Source organism: Arachis ipaensis, chromosome B3 (assembly GCF_059453495.1).
Source record: "Arachis ipaensis isolate K30076 ecotype BB chromosome B3, ASM5945349v1, whole genome shotgun sequence".
Lineage (NCBI taxonomy): Eukaryota > Viridiplantae > Streptophyta > Magnoliopsida > Fabales > Fabaceae > Arachis > Arachis ipaensis.
In genome coordinates, this window is record NC_142438.1 from 127762512 (window position 1) to 127787959 (window position 25448).

General features: G+C 36.3%; 1 protein-coding gene and 1 pseudogene across 1 annotated transcript in view; one reads left to right on the forward strand and one right to left on the reverse strand.

The window, feature by feature from the left end:
• LOC107631143 (RNA cytidine acetyltransferase 1) overlaps nt 1-25448 on the forward strand; it is a 568507-nt gene that overhangs the window by 146026 nt on the left and 397033 nt on the right. The gene's annotated exons all lie outside the window — the stretch shown is intronic.
• LOC148572406 (uncharacterized) lies at nt 1209-9140 on the reverse strand (annotated as a pseudogene).

The following is a 25448-nucleotide window of genomic DNA, read 5'->3' on the forward strand; positions in this document are numbered from 1 at the left end:
ATGGTCGCCAGTTTGTCGATCATAAATTTACCTCTTTTTTTGTAGAATTTAAGAATTAAACAACACTTTTCATTAGTAGGACATCCACAAACAAATGGCTTAGCAAAGGATGCCAACAAAGTCATCTTGCATGCTTTGCGGAAGAAACTGGATGATGCTAAAGGACTATGGGCCAAATTAATCCCGGAGGTCATATAAGGATACAACACCACCACCCACTCAACAACAAAAGAAACACCTTTCCGTTTAGTGTATGACTCTGAAGCAATGATACCTGTGGAGATCTCCCAATCATCTCTCCGAGCACAATATGTCGGTCACAACACAACAAACACATCTCAGTAGAACGAACTTGACATCATTTAAGAAAATTGATCTTTGGCAGAAATCAATCACCGAGCTATGCAACAAAACATAGCTCGGCAATACAACCAAAGACTTCACCCAAAATCTTTTCAAGTAAATGACCTGGTACTAAGGAAAACTGAACAAGCTAGAAGACCCCCAACCCATGGAAAATTAGCAGCCAACTGGGAGGGCCTTTTCCGAGTTATTGAGGTCGTCGGCAACGGCGCCTATCGTCTGCAATCACTTGATGGTAATACCATACTGAACACATGGAATATCTCATATTTAAAACTCTATTATAGTTAAAAGTCAGGGCCAGACATGTACTCTTTTTCCTACTCACAAGATTTTTTTCAAAAGGGTTTTTCTTGGAGAGGTTTTAATGAGGCCAGCCTACCTGCACCTTTGTACAACAAAAGGTTCATACTATATTATTATCTGTTTCATTACTATTCTCTTTCTTCAAACTGACCTATATCTCTCCGAGATATAACAATTCGCAACGACGACCAACTATTTACGTCACACAATCCTATTCAATCAACTATTACTATCATTAAAATAACCCACTTATTGAACCATTTGTGGGAACTGATATTCTACTATCATCAACGATAGTCCACAATCAAATACTCACAATCAGAAAATCAAAAGCAGACAACACTCATGCATTGTCTCTCATATACCAAATCGATAAACAAGTTCAAATTCCAAATATTCTACACAAATATAAACAACCAAATAGTCAAATAGAAGCCAAAATCACACTTGACAGAATATAAACAGTCATCATCATCCTAAAAGTTGGTAATAGAAATTTCAAAATAAAAACTACAAGTCATGCATCATGACCTAAATTATCATTCCCCATCTTTTGCACATTTTTCATCATCAACTAAATTTCCGTCTCGAACAATCTTTGCTGGATCTGTCAAAGCAAAATCTCGGTCAAGAGCAAAAAATTTGGCTTGATCAGTAGCACGTTCAAATCCTTCCACAAAGGCATCCAGTATTTCTGTTTGCTTGTTTTTCTCAAACTCACTCAGCTTTACAGTAACATTAGCCACCTGGTCTTTATTTTGGCCAATTCTTCCTCTTTTTTCTTTAACAACTCGGACTCTTTCTGATATTCCCCTCCATTAGCTTCAATTCTTCCTCCTTCTTTAATAGCTTACTTTTCAGATCCAAGATTTAACCTTTTTCATGGAAAGCTCTTCCCTCAACTTGCTCGGTTCCTCCACCTGTTCTAACATCCTTTTATGTTTTATTTCTTGACTCCGACCAAGATTGGCCAAATGCAAATCGACCACCTACAAATATATCAAACAAATAGGGACCATAATGTTAATCATTATCATTAAAAGTGCATATAAGTACAACCACAGTACCAAGCGCACTTGCATAAACTGATCAATAGATACGTCCCCAGCCTTATTAGCCACAGCCACATCAGCAGAACTCTGACATACCTCATCCGAAACGACCATAAAAGGAAACTCTTTACTCCACACTGAAGATCCATCAAGATCCTCGACAAAACCATGTAATCTCTTCTTATTATCAATAAACGAATTCATTTCCTCCAAGGGAATATCCCTCCCTTTCTCAGTTAAATCCTCGGACAGCTCGAGGTCTATATGATCCGATTTTCTTTTCTTAAAAATAACCTTTCTCCGACGATGATGAGGCTGATTAACTTCTCCTTCTACAGTAGCTTTATCAGGATTCGATGACGAACCCTCTTTCTCCAGATTCTTAGTTTTGAGCCGCGACCTCAAGCTTGCTGCGGACACTCTAGAATATTTACCACCTGAAAAAGCAAGATCAAAATGTCAAAAAGCGCAAACACACACAGAATGCTTAGCGCCTTGTAAATTTCTTACCCAAATAATCCATCACTGATTGCCTATCATCCTCCTAAGGCAACTGCTCGAAAATAGAAATCAAATCTTTCCTATCAATAGCCTTAATCAAATATTCAGTTATACATTCATTCCTAGGCGAAATTCCCTCTAGGCCTAAAATCTATTGCGGTTCAGAGCACCAAAAAAAAAAAAGGAAACCGTTCACCCATATTCTCATCCAAATAAAACGGGAAAATATCCTCGGTTGTACAAACCTTTAAAAACATCTCCTTAAAGTCTTTAAAGGACGACTTATACAACTTAAACACTGAGAAGCCTGGTGTACTGTTTAAGTTTATCCAACCACCTTTTCATACCCCATTTTTCTGGAAGAACGAGAAAAATAACTCTAAGGTCGGCCTCTCCCCCAAATAATCCATCAATATTTCAAAACAACACAAAAAAACCCCACTCATTTGGGTGCAACTGTGATGGAGCGTAGTTCAACTATTTCAGAATATCGCATTCAAACTGCGTGAAAGGTAACTTAATGCGAAGTTCCTCCAACACACAGCTATGCATGTAGAAGAACTAGAAGTCTTTTCTCTTATGAAACACCCTATCAGACCTAGAACAAGGCAACAATTCAACCCGTAACCCAGAATCCAATCTCACTACCTTTCCAACATCTATCTGGCTCACACTGTCTTTACCAACGAAAAGTGAACTCCTTATCTTCACATCTTCACTGACCCATTCATATGTACCATCCTCTACCAACTTCTGTACTTGCTTCCCTTTTTCCTTCTCTATCACTATCCCAAACAGAGCCCACACAATAGAAGAAAAAGTAAGAAAAGGAGAAAGCAAAATAAACAGAGCCAGAGAACTTACCCATTTTACTCATGACGTTTCGATCGGGGTGAATGTCAAATGAAGCAAACTATTTGAATTTCAAAGGTAACTACATACAAGTTAATGAAACAATTTAGAATCCATTAAATAAATCACACACTACAAACGATCCAGATCTTCTTGGAAACTGAAAAGGTAACACGTGTCTACTAATCATACATTAAATGCTTTACTTTCTTTATTTAATTAAACCTTTATAGTTATTATTTCACGATATTTAATAAAGTATATATGTTGAGCTGGAGGCTCTATACCCATCACACTAGTCGAGTTATAACTCATCAAAAAGCTCAACTTGCTCTATTAAAACATCGCCAAGCCAAGTTTGGAGGCTATGGTATGGTCGATAAAACTTAACCAAAAAACAATTAATCGACTTTATGCGTTATAACTCGGCCCCGCACGTTATGACATTCAAATGTCATAAATCAAATTCACACTGAACAAATATCATAACGACCTAATACGACATTAATACCCTTCAATGAAAATAATTGCTAGAAGTGTAACCGATCTGTTTCACTTCGCCTATAAAGGTATGACATTTTATCTTCGACAAGACATACATCAAATACCCAATACTGACTTAAATATTGAAGTACCTTTTGCAGGTACATTTCCCTATTTTATTTTCTCCATGACGTGATATACCCCTCAAACAAAAAGCTCAAACCTCCAAACTCTTAATTCGGCGTCGAGAATAATAGCTCGATGCTAGCTGCCAGAAGTTGAGTTATAGTCAGATTATTCACTCAAGAACACACACATATATATATAAAATTAAAGCACTACACATATAAGTGATATATTCTAAACTCATACACATGTAATAATCTTTTCTATGCAATATACATAATTCAACTTTGTTTAAAATGTGAAATTGGCTCATGTAGTTAGGTACTGCGGTCCATCACAATAAACCCACTATGTGAGAGGACCAAGCTAGTTGCACTTATATGCCTTAAAACTCTAAAGTTGCGTGTGAAATTGATTTTGTGATGATATTAGTTCTTCTTCTAAATGTTATTATAAAAGTTCAGAATATATACTCCTAAAATATAATACTGTGAAAACTCTCCAATTATCTGAGTTAATAACTCTAAAGTTTATGTAGGTTAGCGAATAAATAATCTATACTTATATAAAATTGTCAATATATTTTTTTGTAATTACTAAATTTTTGTGTCTTTCACCTCTTCTTTATATTCGTGATTTTGTGTAAATGTTACGAAGGGAGGAAAACTTTATTTGAAAAATAAAAAATAAAATTTTAAGAACGATAAATAATGGAGTATCCTATAATTTACTGCTATTATGTGGTGCTTTGAGTGAAAAAGAATTTACTCCAGTGTGTCATCCAGATCCATATACTACTGATTACTCTAGTGCATATATGGTACATGCAATTAAAAAGGAAAAAGTATAGTAACGTGGTATGTGTCGGCATACAAAGGAAAAGGATAGGAATTGAAAGGAATTTGTCCGCATACAAAAGAAAAGGATAGGAAATGAAAGGAATGAAATTAGGTAACACTGACACATGATCTACCTACGTTAATCAAGTGAAAATATTTAAAAATGCTAAGTTACAACTTTCAGACACAATGTATATATGTCAGATATGATAAAAGAGTAATTATTCAAATTACTCCTAAGAATTTTAAAAGCAAAAATTTTCGTCTTTAAAAATAATTAATATACAAAAATATTTTTAAAGTTTTATTTTGACAAATAAATCAATTTCTAGTTTATTTTTTGTGGAATAATTATCTAAATCAATTTTAAAGAATTTTAAAAGCGTATATTTTACTCTTAAAAAAAATTAATACATAGACTAATTATCAATCTTTTTTCCGTTAGACATAATAGTCTTCCGTCTATTTTTTGAGACTCACTAAATCCTTTAAGTATTTATTAGAAAAATAAAATTAGTAGATAATATAATCAAATTAACTTTTAAGGTTAAGTTAAACCTATTTGATTTCTAATATGATATTTTTTTTAAAAAAATATTATTGAACCATCCCTACTATATACACAATTCCAAATCCAACAAAAAGAGATGTACTAAATCTCATATTATTAAAAACAAGGTTGTGAGAACCAAACTGACCAATAAACCAGTAAAATGACGGGTTCAACAGTTTAGTGGTCCAACTAAAATTCAACCAATTTAATTAAATATTAAATAAAATTATTAAAAATTTAATATATTATTTTAAATATATAAATTTAACCATTTTTAAACTAATATAATTTAAAATTTTACAATTTTATACAGTAACTTGTTCATAATTTATCATTAAAATTCACAAAATAATTTTTTTTAATTAACTCCTAAGTTTTAATAAAATAATCAACAATAATATATTAATACTCATTACAGTAGCAATAAAAATTCAGAATAAAAAATAAAATTCAACAATATCTTCTATTAATCAACTTATACAAAACTTATACATAGAGATTAACTTTACATTAATGAACAACAATGAACTTAAACCATAAAAAATACAAACTTATAACAAAACTCAAACCATCAGCGACTAAAAATTCAGAATCATAAGAAATGTTAACAAAGACTTCTAATTAAGTAATTAGTAAAATCTAGTACACAAACTTAGCTCAGAATCTTAGGAATTAAAACTGAAGAAACAGTAACTTACCAGAGGCACAAGTTTAAAAGGACGGTGACAGAGTGAGCTCGAATAGAAAGTGAACTTGGAAGAGGATCAATTCGCAACGGTGAGGCTCCGAGAAGATATCCCATGAAGAGAAAGGACGGGCTTGAAGAGGATCGAGCAACCGTTCATGACCGAGCAGCTGTTCGCGATGGCGACGCCAAGACCTCCGATCAGTCCATCACGCAACGTAAAGGAGAGGAGGATCGAGAAGAGGGCCGACTTCCAGAGGCAACGGCGACACCCTCTAGCTGAGGAGAAGAGTTCGGCGACGATGAGGATGTTGGGCATTGTCGCTGGCTGCTGCTACTGAAGTTTGAATTTGGGGCTTCCCTACTTCTGATTTCTGAGGTTAAGAGCTTGTTTGGAAACCATTTAACATGAGAAAAAAATTTTATTTTTTTTAAAAAAAAAGAATTCATTTCTATTTGAAACTCTACTTCATAATTTAAAATGACTATAATATATTAATAGAATAGAATTCAAGTTTGAAGAGTGTATGCGTGGATTTAGAAATCAGACCCCTTTTGGTCTAATTTACAAATGAAGGAAAAATGAGAATTGAAATTCTCAAAGGAATTCAAATAATTCATTTTTAGTTGTTCTAAAATAAGAAAAAGAATTCAAACTCTTGAGAGAATTCTAATTCCTAACATTCCAAACAAGCTCTAAATGATTTTAGGGTTAGGTTATTATGGGGTTGAGAGAGAGAAAAAGGGAAATCCGTTCATTTATAAATTAAAAAAAAAATCCTGAAAATGGTGTCGTCTAGTAGTTAGGGCTGAACCATAAACCATAAAAATTGTCCGATTCATCGGTTAACTGTCGGTTTAATAAGTTTTTTCATTAGTTTTTGCCAGACGATTTTTCACTTCAACTAAACCGGTTAAGAGACTGGTTTTCAGTTAATATGGTTGAACCAGTCGATCTGGTTCGATTTTTAGAACTATGATTAAAAGCATATTATTATGGTTTGTTTAATTTCATGTCTTGTTGTTTGTATGTTTCATTTTTGTTATGTTGAGTATTCTCTAACTCTAAGCTAGATATGTCTTTCATTAAGAAGTGGGTCAAATATTAATTATATACATGTGAATGCACTATCTAAGATTATAAGTAGATATGCTCATACAATCATCATCACCAAATATGCATTTAGTGATATTCATTAGTATTATAATTACATCGTATCAAAAAAGTAAAATAAAATTATTATTATTATTATTATTATTATTATTATTATTATTTATATTTTTTTGGACAAAAATAATAATAAATTTATTCATTAGATTCTTATATATGTATTTATAATATAAAAAAAATTTGCATTATATATATATATTCACTCAATAATAATAATAACTTAACATATAAGAAATTCAAGGTTGAAACTATTTGATATTTTTGTATTTAATATAACTTAGCTTGATGTGATAGCTAGAAATTAAGTATAATCAAAGTTATTTTCCTATTTTTCACTTGAATCTCAACTTGATTATCAAATTATCAATTAACTCAAAATGCTAACTGAATTTCTACTTCATAATTAGACTAATTTAACATACACATTGTAACACCCTACCACACAGAGCCTTACGCTTAAGTCATAAAGCAGAGGTGGCAAGGTATTTGGTGAAACATTAGCAAAGCTAAGCTCAGCAAAAAGTACCGATATTTACTCATATCGACAAATATTGAACTTGATAATAATATTATTAACTAAACTCTATTTTTAAATTAAAATATCAATTACTCAAATTAAAATATACATATAAGTTTCATTACTTATAAATTACTAGAATCATAGTTTTAGTTATGTAAAATATTTCATCATAATATATATATAAGAATATGAATTTGATTGAATTCAAATAGTTATAAAATTAGTTCAATTACTGATAATAAAATAATTTCTAAAAATAGAAAACTCCAATTTATGAAATAAATTATAACTTATTTATATTTATGTTTTTAAAATTGAGGGTCGCTACATTCTACCCACCTTACAAAAATTTTTGCCCTCAAAAATTTATATAAAATGGAAAAGATTCATACTAACGTAACTTCCCTTCTTAAACATGTCAAAGAAAAACAGAAATATTTGACATGTTTAGTTTGCAAATCCAGGATATTCTTATGGCTTAAAAGTCTACGCAAAGCGGAAGATACAAGATAGGCTCGATGCAGAAGGGTTATAAGGCAGGCTGGTATTAGAACGACGGGTTTATTGCTTCTAATATTCGCTTCATCTAGCTCCTAAGTTCTGCCGATTCTAATGGTGTCATCATACGTAATACTATCGAAACTGGTTCAGCCTTTGACACTAAATCTATCACAACTTACTTTTTCTCTCGACACCTAACTGGTTATCAAAGAGATATTTCTATCGGCCTAAACTCCTGGTCCGTATCCAAGTCCAAAACTACGTCCAGTCTTTCCAGTCTTAAACTTCCATATCCGGTTATGTAACCTAAACGAAAGTAGGGTCCTAGCTCTACACAGAACAAATCTATCCTACGCGTCCGGTATCATACTTACCTCGATCTTGTTGTGGCCAACCCGCATTTGCGGCTCTCCCACGCGGACAATCCCTAAACATGTGTCCTGGTGCTCTACATTGAAAGCACATTCCCAGTCCGGCCCTGTGCAGCTCCTCTAGAGCAGTCTCACCAAAGCCTTCCTGTAGCAGTGTCCACTTCATGGAGCAATCTTCTGCGAGCTAGCTCTTCTTAACTAACTCAGTGAAATTTGTTAGATTTTGTGGATACACGTAATTAAAGATATCCCTCCTTAGTCCTTTCTCATACTGAGCACACTTCAATTCCTCATAATCGACTGGATTTCCTTGACAAGTTTTTGAGAAACGGCACAGATTGTCGAACTCACGGGTATAGTCGGCTACGAACATATCCTTTTGCTTTAGCTGCATTAATTCCAACTCCTTTGCAGTGCAAAATGCATGCAAGAAATATCTCCCGTAAAACTCTGTCTTGAATCTATTCCAAGGGACATCTGTTAACTCCACTTGCAAGGTATGACACAACTCTTGCCTCCAATTCTGAGCATCTCCCTCCAACATATGAGTCACTATCTCCACTTACTGTACTTCAGGAACGTGCTGAGTGTACAAAAACCTCTCCACTTCTCGAAACTACTGATCAGCCTCCAGGGCATTGGAATTTTTGTTAAACCGAGGTGGACCACTCTTGAGGAAATCAGTAAGGGTCATTGACCTATAGTATCGACTTACCTTACTTGTACTAGCACTAGAGTTTCCACCTCGACGTCCTTGCATTGGTTCAACTACGGGATTTCCTCTCCGAATACCTCGTTCAAATCCACGAGACGACATTTGGTCCCTGTTCACACCAAACAAGTGATATCAAGTTGATCAGTATCAATATTGTAAGTCTAATGCTTCAAGTTCCAAATGCATGCTCATGAACATTTATGCCACATAAATCAATCAGATATCCTAATAGTACATACACACACCCAGAGTAAGCCCAGAAGCATAATCAGTCCATCCCTCAGGCTCTACAGGAACGAACTGCTCTGATACCATAATGTAACATCCTACCACACAGAGCCTTACGCTTAAGTCGTATAGCAGAGGTGGCAAGGTATTTGGTGAAGTATTAGCAAAGCTAAGCTCAGCAAAAAGTACCGATATTTACTCATATCGGCAGATATCGAACTCGATAATAATATTATTAACTAAACTCTATTTTTAAATTAAAATATCAATTACTCAAATTAAAATATACATATAAGTTTCATTACTTATAAATTACTAGAATCATAGTTTTAATTATGTAAAATATTTCATCATAATATATATATAAGAATATGAATTTGATTGAATTCAAATAATTATAAAATTAGTTCAATTATTGATAATAAAATAATTTCTAAAAATAGAAAACTCCAATTTATGAAATAAATTATAACTTATTTATATTTATGTTTTTAAAACTGAGGGTCGCTACACACATCCATGTGGTTCATACATATTGGTCCGGCCATTACAAATCCAATATCATAAATCGGCTTTATCATTCATAACTCGACATTATTCACATTATTACCCAGATAATTGGCGTTATAGTTCGGCATTTCAGTCATTACTCGGCAATTTACGTTATTAATCGGCGTTACAGTTACTAATCATCAATCAATGTCATTTATTAAAAAGTAACGTTACAAATCAGCTTAACGGACTGCTTCACAAAAGTGAAACGTCCAAACCCTTATTATTGCTCTTTAATACAGGCAATAAAGCAGGAACATAACCGATTTATACACTATCACCTATAAAAAGGTATGATCTTCTATCCTAAAGACACATTGAATTCTCAATACTAACTTAAGCTTCAGAGTGCCTTTGCAGGTACACTCCCCCCTGTTTCTTGCTCAAAGCTCTACGCGATTGGACACCCTCTTGGAGTAAAGCTCGGATTATCATAAGGCTTAAAGGTCGACACCGAAGATAATAGCTCAGCGTCGACTCCCAGAGACTGAGCTCTCCCTCCAGGTATCCATACAAGAACAATTGGCGCCCACCGTGGGGACGAAAATATAAACCTCTCCATATATCATTGGCCTCGAGGTTCCCGTTTGAACTCATGGCTGAACAACCTCCACCCACACCATCCGAATTGCTCCGGATGGTGACCGAGTTGTGGCAAGCCGTGACCGAGGAGAACCAAAGAATGGCAAATCAAATTGCCAACTTGAATAACACTCGAACCGAAAACAATGACCGGTAAGAATGGACAGAAGAAGCCGAGCAGCAGTCAGGGCCAACACATGTCTCAGACACTGCTCGACAGGAAGAAGAGCAACCCGAACATAATGAGGAAGCTCAGAAAGACATAGAGAATGACGATCAGGAAAGCTCCCCTGGACCATTCACGGCGGAGGTGATGAACTTCGTGCTACCCCGAAGGTTTACTCTGCTGACCACCCTAACTCCCTATGATGGGTTAGGTGATCCGAAGAAATACATCAAGAAATTCACCTCCATAATGATAGTAAATGGTGCATCTGATAAAGTTTTATGTCGTTGTTTTCCATCTTACTTAGACGGTCCTGCACTTGATTGGTTTTGTTCTTTGCCTGTAGGTTCCATTTCTCGATTTCGAGACATATCAAAACCCTTTGAGGAGCACTTCGCTGGATCGGCCATCTATCTACATGACTCCGATTACCTGAACACAGTCAAGCAACGCTAGCACAAAAGCCTCAAAGACTACATGACGCGCTTCACAAAGATAGCCATAAGTATACCCGACCTCCATCCCCAGGTGGAGCTACACGCCATAAAAAGCAGATTACGACCAGAAAAATTCCAGGAAACTATTGCTGTGGCCAAACCAAAAACTATGGCCGAGTTCCATGAAAAAGCTAAAGGACAGATCGACATCGAAGAACTCCAACAAGCTCGGAAAGTAGAAAAGCCTCACTATAGAGACGACGACAAAACACGGGACAGCAAGAAGAATTTCAAACCAATTCCACGATATGAGACCTACACCAAATTCAACACCAAGCGCGATGATATCATCAAGGAGATCTTGAATTCAAAATTAATCAAGCCACCAAGAAAGGCTGGCAGTTACCCAGATTCAAAAGGCACTGACCGATCAAAATACTGCTCCTTCCACCAGAAGCACGGACACAATAGCGACGACTGCGTCATCGCCAAAGACCTGCTGGAGTGACTAGCTCGCCAGGGTCACCTAGACAAATACATCAGCGACCACATGCAGCGGCGAACACCTCCTTCAGGAGACCAAAGCTCGGTTACACAACATGGCCGAGATAGAGACCGACCGAACAATAGCCATCCTGAACTACCAACACGTATAATTAACTGTATTTCCGGAGGTTTTGCAGGTGGCGGAGCCACAAGCTCGGCAAGAAAAAGATCTTACCGAGCTATACTTTCCATTAACGCCGATCAAAGTCAACAGCAGCCTCTGCCGACATCTCCACAGATAACATTCCAGACAGCCGATCATGACAACAGCGTAGCAAATCTGGATGATCCGGTCGTAATCTCCCTACAGCTCGGAGATCTCCTAGTTAAAAAGGTGTTGCTCGACCCAGGCAGCAGCGCCGATGTTCTCTTTTACTCAACATTCTAGAAAATGAAACTAAGCAATATTGTCATCCAACCTTCCACTGGTGACTTGGTAGGATTCTCAGGTGAGCGAGTCCCGGTTATGGGCTCTGTATGGTTACAAACCACACTCGGTAAGTTTCCCTCGTCAAAAACTTCAGACATTCAATACTTAGTTGTTGATTGCTTCAGTCCCTATAATTTAATACTTGGCCGACCTTTCTTAAATAGATTCGGCGCTATAGTATCTATAATTCATCTTTGTGTTAAGTTCCCTTTGCAGGACAACACAATTGCAACCATTCACAGTGATGCCTGAGAAGCCCGGGAGTGCTACAACAATAGTCTCAAAAGACCTAACCATAACACAAAAGCCCAGGTTCACAATATCGGCAACACGAACGACCAACACATGCTGGCCGACCTTGATCCCAGAGCAGGAACACTAGAAAGGCCAACCCCAACAGAAGACCTAGATAAAATCTATCTCACAGAAAACACGGACAAATTCACATACGTCGGCTCAACATTATCCTTAGAAGAAAAATTATCATTCCGAGCATTCTTACAACAAAATGCCGACCTGTTTGCTTGGACCCCAGCTGATATGCCAGGCATCGACCCATCCATCATATCACACAAGTTAGCGTTAGATCCATCTGTCCGACCTATAGAAATCTCGGCCACGACCGAAAACATGCTTCCCTAGAAGAAACCAAGAAGCTCATCAATGCGGGCTTCATCCGAGAAATCAGATTCACAACATGGCTGGCGAACATCGTCATGGTTAAAAAACATAACGGTAAATGGCGCATGTGTGTTGATTTCACCGATCTCAACAAAGCATGCCCCAAAAATTCCTACCCTTTACCCTCTATTGATTTTTTAGTTGATGATGCCTCTGGTTTCGAAAAACTCAGTTTTATCGATGCATATTCTGGTTATAACCAGATCCAAATGCATCCATCCGATCAAAATAAGACAGCCTTTATTACTGAATATGGAAACTATTGTTATAAGGTCATGCCATTTGGTCTTAAGAATGCAGGTGCAATATATCAACGTCTAATGGACAAAATCTTCAGCAAACAAATCGGCAGAAACATTGAGGTCTACGTCGACGATATGGTCGCCAAGACAAAGATCGGCAAAAATCACCTTGATGACCTCACAGAAATCTTCGGACAGCTAAGAAAATACAACATGCGGTTAAATCCCGAAAAGTGTGCATTCGGTGTTCAAAGCGGCAAATTTCTCGGCTTCATGCTCACTAGCCGAGATATTGAGGCAAATCCAGAAAAATGCCGAGCTATTTTAGACATGACAAGTCCACACACCATCAAGGAAGTCCAACGGTTAACAGGGAGACTTGCTGCACTTTCTAGATTCTTACCTTGCCTAGCTTCTAAATCCTCATATTTTTTCCAGACTTTAAAAAACAAAAAAGCTTTCCAATGGACTAATGAATGCGAACAAGCATTTACAACCATCAAGGAAACTCTTTCAAAACCACCAATTTTATAAACCCCCTACAAGGAGAGCCATTATTTTTATATTTTTCTGTCACTAACTAGGCTATAAGCTCCGCCCTTGTCGCAGAAAGAGAAAAGAAACAATTCCCGATCTATTTTACCAGCAAAACCTTACAAAACGCCGAGCTTCGATACCCGAGCATTGAGAAACTGGCCCTCGCCCTTGTCTTCTCAGCCAGAAGACTCCGACCATATTTTCAGAGCCATGAAATCCATGTTCGAACAGATCAACCTTTGCGGCAAGTCCTGCAGAAACCTGAACTGGCTGGCCGACTAGTAAAATGGTCAGTGGAGCTATCAGAATTCGATATCACGTACGAAGGACGAGCATCCATTAAATCCCAGTTTTTGGCCAACTTTATTGTCGAATTCTCAATACCAAGTACAACTGAAGACTACATCGAATGGTCTTTATACGTCAACGGGTCCTCCAACCCACAAGGGTGTGGAGCAGGTATCATACTTGACGATGGCCGTGGCAATGTCACCGAACATTCCCTCAACTTCTCATTTAAAGCAAGCAACAATCAAAGTGAGTATGAAGCACTAATTGCCAGCCTTAGACTCGCGGCCGACCTAAACATCACCGAACTTAAGGTATATTGCGACTCCTTGCTTATCGTCTAACAAGTAAACAACTTATACCAAGTTAAGGACCCTTTGCTTTCTAAATACCTGGATGTCGTACAAAATTTACTTTTAAAATTTTCTAAATATAAAATACAGCACATACCAAAGGAGAGTAATGGCCGAGCTGACATTCTGTCTAAACTTGCCAACACTCAACCAAATGGGTCATCACTTTATCAGTCAACACTACTTAAGCCAAGCATTGAACTAACACAAGTCTTAAGTATAACACAGGAAGCAGATTGGAGATAGTTCGGCATTATTCATAAATTGGCTTTATCATTCATAACTCAGCATTATTCACATTATGACCCAAATAATTGGCGTTATAGTTCAGCATTTCAGTCATTACTCGGCAATTTACGTTATTAATCGGCGTTACAGTTACTAATCAGCAATCAATGTCATTTATTAAAAAGTAACGTTACAAATCAGCTTAACGGACTGCTTCACAAAAGTGAAATGTCCAAACCCTTATTATTGCTCTTTAATACAGGCAATAAAGCAGGAACATAACCGATTTAAACACTATCACCTATAAAAAGGTATGATCTTCTATCCTAAAGACACATTGAATTCTCAATACTAACTTAAGCTTCGGAGTGCCTTTGCAGGTACACTCCCCCCTGTTTCTTACTCAAAGCTCTACGCGATTGGACACCCTCTTGGAGTAAAGCTCGGATTATCATAAGGCTTAAAGGTCAGCACCGAAGATAATAGCTCGGCGTCGACTCCCAAAGACTGAGCTCTCCCTCCATGTATCCATACAAAAACACATATTATTTTTTAATTATTTATAATGTGTACAAAAATCATGTTAACAAAAAAAAGTGTGTCAAATTTGCAACTTAATTTCATATGCATAATATCAAATTGTCAACAAGAATCCGACAATGTCCTACTTTAAAAATTATGTTTATATTAAAAAAATATTCAAATTTCAAAGCATCATTATTCACCTTACCTGTTTCCAACAAAAAAGTGTATCAACATGCTAGTGTCATCATCCGCATGCATAAAGTTAAGCTAATAATAATAAAAATTGACATATAGTAAAAGTAACATGTACAGAGGACTGCTATGTCTGATAAAAAAAATTAGGAATTGATCTGTATATTAATTTTTTGGGACTAAAATATCCGCTTTTAAAATTATTGAGGATTTATTTGGATAATTATTCTGTCAAGAAATAAACTGAAGACTGATTTGTTTGCCGAAATAAAATCTTACAATTGATTTATGTATTAATTTTTTTTAAAAAACTAAAATGCTTGTTTTTAAAATTTTTGAGAACTGATTTGGATAATTATCCTGATAAAAAGAATCAGATAAAATCATATAATCGATGATGAATTAGTTGTCAATTGTTATCTGCAATTAATTTAAAAATAATTACTCTCAAATAATTGTGTTTAATAAACGGTAATCGTCTTGTGTGTTGTTGCTTAATAGTTAAAGGTAGGGGTGGCAAGCGGGAAAACCCGTCCCGTGCCGTCAAAAGCTGGCTCTTTGGCGGGTTGGTCCGCCTAGGGCGGTCCTAAAATCCCACCCCACTCCATCTAACTATGAGTTGGCGGGCTGGCGGGCTAAACCCGCTAAAGCTCCTCATTTTTTTTACCATTAATTACTAAATAATATATATAATTTCACAACCATATTAATAAATTTATAATTTCTAAAGATATAAAAAAATTATATTTTTTATATTCACAAACATTAAAGTCTTTATAATTATAAATATCTAATAAATATAATTATAAACCAAGTTTCCATCCAAAACATAATTATAAATATTCTCTTCAAAGCAAAATAAACATAATCCAAAACATAATTATAAATATTGTCTCCAAAGCAACATAAACATAATCCAAAATACTCAATTTTCATCTTCACACTCTTGTAAGTTGGGTTGGGAGAAGTTGGATTTTGGCAAAAAAATTATAAAAATACCCCTTGCCAAAAAAATAAAGTTCGACAAGGAAGCGCGCTCCGCCCTGCCGAAACCTGCGGTTTAAGCGGTGCGGGTTAGGCAGGCTTTTGTTCTTTGGTGGTCCCCATTTTCCAGCTTGACCCAACTTTTTGGCGGGTTATGCGGCCGACCCGACAGGTTTAAGTCCGTTTGCCAACCCTAGTTAGAGGTAATACAAATTGAATTTTGAATTAGAAGGTATTATAAGTAGAAAGAAATTAGTATTTTTGTCCATAATAACATTACGGAAATATAAATCTTTTAAAATTACGTCAGTTTTAATTTGTTCTAATATTATAGATTATGGCACAAAAAATTTATGAAATCAAACTACTTTTACAAAATGCACGTAGGAGACAAAAGTCTCTGTTCGCTAAAAAAAATCAAAATCTTCGTAGGTAAAAAAACAAATAATAATTATTCTAGTTATAATTTTCATGTGAAAGAATTTAAATTTTTACTAATAATTAATTTTAACATTTATTATTTAAAATTTAAAATAATTTAATGTGCATACTTTTATATTTAATTATATGTTAAGTCTGTTGCACAAATAAAAATAATCAGTTTTTATACTTATTATTTAAAAATAATATTTTTCTCTCTGTATATAAAAGTATAATTAGTATAAAAAATTATATCGATAGTTATAAAATTAACCCAAAATTAATTTTTAAACAATTAAAATTTGATTCTAATTATTAATCATAATATTAGTATTTTTTAAATTATATATATATATATATATATTATATAAAATAAATATTTGAAAGAAGAGAAGTGAGAATATAAATTAGAAAGATAATGGTAAAAATTTAAAAATAAATATAAAATCTTAAAAAAGTATGCATATAATAATATATTTTATGTGAATAATATTACAGAATTATTTTTTAGTTATATTTAATTTTAAATTTAATATATTTCTTAAAATTTTATGAATTTATTTAAACTATATTATTTTATTAATTTTATTTTTTGTAGAATAGAAAGATAAAGAGAGATAGAGAATGAGAGAAAAAAAATAAAGAAGAAGACCAAGGAGAGAGAGAGTTTGTTAATTTTGAAAAAATTATTTTACTTGAGATGAAAAAATATTCTATGACATATTTTAGTTTGTCAAATTAGTAATATAAAATATAAATTATCTATTATATAGAGTAAGAAGGATAAAAAGAAATAGAGAACGGGAGAGAGATAGATAAGAGGATGGAGAATGGGAGTTTACTAATTTTGAAAAAAAATATTTCATCTCAGTTTTAGTAAGAGAATGTCACTGACACATTTTGGTTGTTAAATTAATAATATAATATAACCAAGGTTCGAAAAACCGGACCGGTCATCAAACCGCTCTAGTTACTGGTTCATTGGTTCACTGGTCCAACCGGTTTAACCGGTGGTTCAACCGAAAAAACTGTTTTAAAATAAAATAATAAATAAATTATAAATAAACATTCTAAAATATAATTATAGTATAATATAAATATTAAAATAATTTTCAAATTTAAAAACTACATTAAATGTCATTAATCAAATTCATATACTCTTATTAATATACAAACTCAAGTTAAATAGTATAAAGAAATATCAAATATTAAATGTCAACATAAAGATTTATCAATCATCAAAACCTCAAGATGTTCTTGTGAGTTTCTTTTTTTTTTCTGAGAAAGACAAGGTTTCCCCTTGTCCAAGGCACCAGCGACTAGTATTCACCTCAGACAATTCTGGAACATGAGTAAGCTCTTCACCTCTATGATCCTATCATTAGTCTTTTGGTTTAACTTGTGTAGCCGAATAATTTGGCTGGGGGATTTAAATTATCGGGTAGCCCTTTCTTATCGTGCAGCGAAAGCTCTTGTTGAGATGCATAACCGGAAGGACTTGTTAGAGAATGACCAAGTATGTTGCTTTCTTTTTCCCCATTGCTCCTTTCTCAAATCTTACCTTACTCATCATTTGATATCTTTTGCTTTCAGCTGCGAATAGAGCAGAGGCAAGGTCGAGTATTCGAAGGATGGAACAAATGGAAAATATACTTCCCTCCCACATACAAGTATTCAAACAACTCAGGCAGGTATGCAGGAGATGGAAGACATTCAAAACAAAAGAGAACTCCAGCATGGCAGTGTTCTTAGTTCTTACCACCATCACCTGTATCAATCCGAGAAGTCGTTAATGGAAATACAAAACAATCAAAATAATGCATGCTTTTTTTCTCAAGGTGTGATAGAATCTTAGGGCATGGGAGAGGTCTTCACCAATTATCTTACGTTCGTGGGGAGTCAAGATTCTCTGATCATAGACCTGTGTAGAGCATATTCTCAGCAGAAGTTGATCAAAGAAGCTCTAGTGGCCAAAACATTTCAGCAAAACCAGCATTCAACATTCCAAAACCAGCAAAACCAGCAACTACAAAACACTAAAATCTGCCTACAGCATTAAGCATTTAGCACATTATGAAACATTCCAAAACACTAAATCTTCACCCAGTAAAATCAGCAACTACAAAACAAAGCCATTAGCAAATTTGAACAAAAAAAGTAGGAGCCATCAGCAACTAGTAAACCAGATAACAAACTAACAGAGCCATCAGTAAACTAACAGAGCAATCGAGCCATTGAGCAATTCAGCCATATCTGCCTCAGGCATTCAGCCATTCAACACAAGGCAATTCTGCCTACAGCCTATAGCATTCAGCCATTCAAGTTTTCAAATACAAAGCAGAATTCAGCCATTCAAATACAAGTATTCATCAATATTCTAACAAATTAGGCGTTCTGGAATCACTGAATCAGAATTCAAATACAAGTATTCATCAACATTAGGCGTTCTGGAATCACTGAATCAGAACCATACATTCTAACATAGACGATGAAACAGAGAAGATGAAACAGAGGAGTCACTCACCTGGGTGCTGACGAAGCGAAGACCAGCGACGGTGCTGACGACGAGCTGAGACGAGAGCCCAGCGAAGACGAAGCAGCGGTGCTGATGACGAGCTGAGAGGCCAGGCGACGGCGGTGGCGATGACGAGCTGAGAACCCCGGCGACGGCAGTGGCTACTGCACTGGGATTTCAGAATGCTAGGGTTCACTGTGAGAGTGTGAGTGTGAGACTGAGATGAGTGAATGGGGGAAGAAAGGGGGGTTCTCGAGTGGTGGCGATGACGAGCTGAGTACCCCGACGACGGCGGTGGCTACTGGGCTGGGATTTGGGAAGCTAGGGTTCACTACTTCACTGTGAGGGTGTGAGACTGAGAAGAGTGAATGGGCATGGGGGAAGAAAGGGGGGTTCTCGAGTGGTAACCGGGTTGGGGTTACCTTTTTTTTTACAACTAAAAACGGTGTCGTTCTCCTGTTTTATAAAAACCGGCCGGTCACCGGTCCGGCCCAACCAGCCGGTTTTAGACCGGTTCACCGGTTTTATTCCGGTTTTTTTCCTAACGATTATTAAAGGGGGACCAAACCGCTTACATCGCTGGTTCGCAGTTAAACCGGTCGAATCGACCGGTCCGATCCGGTTTTCAGAACCTTGAATATAACTATATTTAAATTTAAATTTAAAATTTTAATTTTAATATTTTAATTTTAATTGTAATTAGAAAATGTCATGTTACGCATTTTTATTGTTAAATTTATAATTAGTCATTGATAACGATATATAAGAGAGATAAAGTGGGCGAAGTAATGTGGGAGATAGAGAAAGGGAGAGAGGAGGAGAGAAATCTTTAATTTTGGAGAAAAAGATTTGATTTCAATTATAATGAGAGAATGATATGTGTCACATTTTGGTTATAAGATTAGTAAAGTATAATAGATATAAATATATAATATATTTACATGCAATCTGAAGTTTAATAGTTAAAAAATTGTTAGATAATAATTTAATCAAATTTATTAAATTATATAATAATTTTTAAATATTAATTTTACGTAAAGATAACTGCATGTATAAGTGTTCACCTTACCATTATTAGTAGGTGTAACACCCTAAATACCAAAGCCCACGCTTCCGGCTGCGCAACTCTGATAGCTCGGGCATTACGACGACACTTATACTATTTAATACTAAAATATGAGCCTGTTTAAAACTTTAAACCGCAATACCGCTCCCAAAGATACTTTCGTTCGATAACGTACATCCATAAATACCATACAACTTACAAAAACTCATAAAGAGTACATCCATATATATACATACACATATATAAATAATATTACAAACAGAATCCAATACAATTCCTATCCCTCTTACAGATTATATCAAGATAAAGGCGAGGGTACAATAAACCATAACTAAAACAATATAGAGCATCACAACAACAATTAAATAAGCTCTTCGTAACTTCTGCGCTCATATCCTGAAAGGGGAAAAATGTAGGGGGGTGAGAACATCATCCTCGAAAGGGTTCTCAGTAGAGGGTTTTTGGGAATTACTGTAATAGGATACATGAAGATAATCGCACCAGTGATTCATAACCGTCTTATGCCTCTTTTCAAAAACAACGGTTTACGATGAAAGTAAAGTCGGAAATCTTTTCAGAAAGAAGAACCGTTCAATTCTCAAAAACTCAAAAGCCTTTCAAAGCGGTTTATCTAAGCGAAACCAAAATAGCCTTTCATATTTTATTCCAAACCAGAAACACAAACCGGAATCAACCGTCAGTTCATCTCTTTCCAACCACGGCCCTAGGCCCAAACAATCCAACCAACAACCAATCACCTCAATCCAACAGAGTCCCAGATGCAAACACAGATAGGAAGTTCAAGCACAAACAAACAGTTATTACAAGTAGAACAGTTAGCAATTAATCACATAGGCAAACCAAGTATAATATGCACACCCAACCAATGTCACACAAATGCATATGATGCATGCCTGTCCCTAGTGGCTGATGATATCATCTGTCGGTTATAGAGCCAACCCGACAAGTCCTGGTAGCTAACCATTGGACTGTCCCTCTGTCGTGCATCCCCAACTCGAGTTATACTCATCATAAACTTGATCATAATCATGATCCATATCCATCACCCTCACTGGTGAATATTTATCCATCACCGTCACTGGTGAATATTTATCCATCACCGTCACTGGTGAATATTTATGGGGGCGAGCTCATCCGGGGCTTTCACAGTGCCCGGCCACACTTACGACATAGGGTCAACAGAGTATCAAGTCTCAACCTGGAGCACGTGGTGGCTAGCCACTGCTACTACCCAGGGAAACTCGTATCTCAGATAGTGGAAGTGCAACATTCACATTTATCAATGATTCAGCATAAACATGCAATCAATCTCATCCATGGATCAACATCCATCTCAGCCATCCGGCTCACGATTCATTCCAGAACCAGCCAATATTCATATCATACACAGCCATTCCGGCTCACGGTTCAATCCAGAACCAATCAATATTGATAATCACACACAGCCATTCCGGCTCACGGTTCAATCCAAAACCAGTCAATATTCATAATCACACATAGCCATTCCGGCTCATAATAAAACAGCACTTCCACCATTCAAAATCATCAGATTTATGAAATCAGCATTTAAGCCATAAATCATTTTCTCAATTCATTTCACTTTGAAATCAAGTTTCAACTCTTTTCAGCCTTGGCTTTAGAAATCTCGTTTCTCAAATCATCTCAGGCTCATAAGCCAAATTTACTCAAAGTGAGTTCCCTTTTTAAAACAAAGCCGCTCTCAGCATCCTCATTCCAAGACTTCCAAAACCATGGGAAGTTAAAGATTCAATTTGGGAACAATCAAAATCGCCCATCCCACAATGGGATTTTATAACAAGGTTCCTCGGCAGAGTCCCAAGTCTTTAGGGAAGGTCAACTTATATAAATTCCTTAAAATTCATTGAAACCTTTAAAATCATAGATTCCCGGTTCAAGTAAATAAAACTGAATTTATTATGAAACCGATCATACAAAATCACAAGTTCCAACTCGGTCCAAAAATCAACTCATTTGAAACGGAACCGGTTCATTTGAATCAAACCACTTTCAGGTTTCTTTTTGGAACCCATTTTTCTAACTCTTCCAAAATGCCTCAAACTTGATTACTCAATCAAAAGTCTAAATTCCTTTAAAATCACTAAAAGCTCCTTTTTATATTGAAATCAATATTAGAGCATCATTCTTTCCTTCAGTGATTCAAACTGTACAAATAGTTCGTTTCTAAATAAGCTGAACTCAACGCATAAAGTTCATTAAATAGATTAAGCTTGAAAACATAAATATTCTCTTAATAAATCAATTAATACAATTTCTCAAATCCAACCCTTTTTAAATAACTTTACAAACAAGAGTAGGATTTTGTAGAAATTTCGGCAGCACCTCCCCTAAAACTTGGACTTTTGCCACCCGGTTCGGGTCCCAACTAAACCGTTTCTCATTCCTTTTCAACAGCTCAAAACCAGAAATCAATTCAAAACAAGCTAAATCCAACAGTCGCCTCAATGGCATACCTCTAGGAAACCATTTCAAAAATCAACTCAATATCAACCGATTTAACTCATTTGTAAAGCTTTAAAGAATCGGTTCAGCAATAAATCATTTATCAAAACCAGAGCAATTAAAGCAACCCAGGCTGAATTTCAAGAGCATTCTATCTTTCACATCATCAAAATAATTGACTCAATTCAAACCAATCCTCAACGGATTAAACTCATTTCAAATATTTAAAGAATCAACTTCAAACATTACATTTCACAAGCCACACAACAATTCAGCCAAGCCAACATCCATAATCATTCGAGTCAATCAAATAATACATAAGGCAGATACAATCACTAATTACACCATATCTCACATCAGTATCCATATGTAATAATTCCAATAATAAACTGTAGTTTTCGGAAAGCGCCCCTACCTTAGAACGCAATTCCATAACCCAAACGCTTCACAGGAACCTCCTCTCTTAAACCGGGATCACCAACAACCGCAACCTCGGCTCTAAGATACTCCCGCGGTAACCATAGCAACACTAATTGCAGCATATAACAATCAGGAATGACCCCACGTTACCAAAACTCATATTCATTAACCAAACACAACCGAATACTAACGCGAGGCTTTTCGAAACATAAATTACTTACTGAGTTAGCGAAACGAAGCAGCCGCGAACACCGAGCACGACGCGCAAGCATCGATATACAACCCTGTGACAAATAACGCTACAACGCCTCAGCCGAAATTATCAGAACAGCGACAAAAGGCTCCTCGAACCAAAACGCTTACCAAGACCGAGGGAGAATGGCTGAACCGAATAGCGACGGTCTCCGAACCGGTTCGGCTGCAGCCCGGCAGCCACCTCAAGCGGCAGCAGGGACCTGAACAACATGCAGCGACAATGAAGTTCCCAGAAGCTCAACAGAAAGGAGAACCAGCTTAAAAATCCTTACCGACAAAGCCGTCTAGCGACAGCAATGGCGTTTCCGGCAGCTAGGCGCGGCGGCGCGGTTGACTTCTCCTCCGGGAGTGGCTGTAACGGAAACAACTTCTCCTTCCTCCTTTCACGGTCCCCATGGTGGCAGGAGCTCTGGCAGTGCTAACCTATGCTTGGCGGCAACAGGAACGGCGGCGGTCGAAGTCCAGCCGCAACGGGAACCAGGCACGGCGACGATCCCACCCGCGACGGTGACAGCGACAGCTTCACCTCTTCCGCGCGCGCCCCTTTCTTCTTCGTCTGTGGTGGTGTCTGCTCCAGTCTCATCTGCGGTGGCGCCGAAAATCAATGCGGCGACGCGAGCTCAAGCCCCACAGACAGGACGGTGGTGATGGCAGCGTTAACGGAACGGCGACAGGGACTTCTCCTCCTCGCGACGGTGACGGGTCGGAACGGGCGGATCTGCGGGGACGAGTCAGACCCGCGCCTCCCTTCCCGCGGCTAAGCTCCCTCACTCCCGTTCTTCCTTCGGTGTGCCATGGCGGCGGCGGCTGGCAACTCGGCGGCGACGGCGATGCCCACCGTTGCTAGCCGTGTCTCTCTTCCTCCCCTGCTTCCCTCTGCGTTCCCCTCCGATCTCCCCTTTCTGTGTTTTCTGTTTCTTTATTTATGGAGAAGGGGGAAACCATGGGTGTTGCGTTCTATTGGGGAAAGGGGAGAAGATCTGCTGCTGTTGCTGTGTATGGAGATAAGGGAACCGGGTCATGGTAACGGGTTACTGGGTTAGGGTTTTCTTATTTTGAAAAATTAGGGTTAGGGACATTTTAGTAATTTCAAATAAAAATAGGGATATTATAGTAATTAGAAATAAATTCTAATCCATTAATAATAATGTATAAAAATACTATTTGCTCATCAATTTCATAAATTATTTTCAATAAAATGTCCCCACCAAATAATTAGAAATAATATACTTATTTTCTTCATTTTCCAAAATAGTAATATCAATATTCTAAAATATTACTTATCCAATCCAAATCATTATAAAATACTTATTATTTTATAACTATCAACTTTATAATTCAAATATAGAAAATAATCCAATAATTATAAAATTGGATAATAATCATAGCTTATCTCAAATCCAATAAATCAAAACTTGCCTTAATTATCTTTAATAAAATAATCTCTGAAATTAAGGCTATAAATAATTGTAGGATTTGAGACTTGATCATAATAAGACTTTTCAAAGATTCTGGGCCTTACATTCTACCCACCTTATAAAAATTTTCACCCTCGAAAATTGATACAAAATGGAAGAAATTCCATAACAGTTCACCCTTGAACACATTTAAAGAAGAAGCAAAAATATCTCAAAATATAATCATATATACGATTTTCAAATACTTTGATTATCATAAGCACAAGGATGCAAAGGTAGGAGTGTAACTGCCAGGCAAACGTTACAAGATAGGCTCAATGCAAAAGATAACATAGGTCAATCATGTGATAGTAGGGCAAGGCATCAAAGGCTAGAAAACAGGATGGAGTTAAAACGATGTGCTCAATATCCGCACACTAATCTTATATCAACCTCAAGGTTTCAACTTTCCAATTCCAGCAAGCACCTTACAAACCCCAAATTTGATCACAAGCCTGACAATCACAAACCCGTTCGCAAGGAACAAAATGCCCACAACTCATACGTTGCACACCTACCGCATTCAACTTCCGTATACACATCACATCTTAAAGAACTAACGTATCGCGTTACTATGCCTACAAGTCGCACGTGATACCAAAACAATTCTCGAGTCTACTCAGAAGAATACAAGATTTAGAAATGAGAGATAAATGTCAACAATAATACTCATAGATTTGAGCGAGTGTATCCAATTCTAGATAAACAAGGATGCTCAAGCAATGAAGTTTTCTAAACACAATTCAATTGACAACTTCAAAGATAACCCTTGGATAAAAAAAATTCAATAGGATCCATAGGAAG